The sequence below is a fragment of the Eimeria mitis genome, genomic scaffold (assembly GCF_000499745.2).
Source record: "Eimeria mitis Houghton genomic scaffold, Emh_scaff429, whole genome shotgun sequence".
NCBI classification, from domain to species: Eukaryota; Apicomplexa; class Conoidasida; order Eucoccidiorida; family Eimeriidae; genus Eimeria; species Eimeria mitis.
Window position 1 is genome coordinate 17,662 of NW_013572609.1, and position 539 is coordinate 18,200.

Here is a 539-nt window from a genome sequence, read left to right on the forward strand (position 1 = left end):
TGCTGCTGCTGCTGCTGCTGCTGCTGCTGTATGTTGTTATATGGTAGCCTATCCGGTGTCTTTTGATTTCTCCTTTCGTGCTGCGCTGCTGCATTTACTTTTGCTGCTGCTGCTTGTTCTCTGCTGCTTCTCCCCCCACCAGCAGCAGCAGCAGCTGCTGCTGCTGCAGGTGCAGCAGCAGCAGCAGCAGGTGCAGCAGCAGCAGCAGATGCATGCGGCTGTTGATGAGCTGCTGCTGCGGAGAGAAGGTGATGTACTTTATTGTTTCTATTATAATTATAATTACTATTTATATTATGATTTAAATTATTTATATTATTTATATTATTTATATTATTTATATTTTTTTGTTTTATATTTTGTATGTAGCTGCTGCTGCATGCAGAGGGAGATAAAGCCTCAGATAGAACAGAGTGAGGTGTATGTGAAGAAATAAAATCAATATAAGGTTGTTTAGACCTTAAGACTCCTGCTGCTGCTGTGCTGCTGCTGCTGCTGCTGCTGCTGCTGCTGCTGCTGCTGCTGCTGCTGCTGCTGCT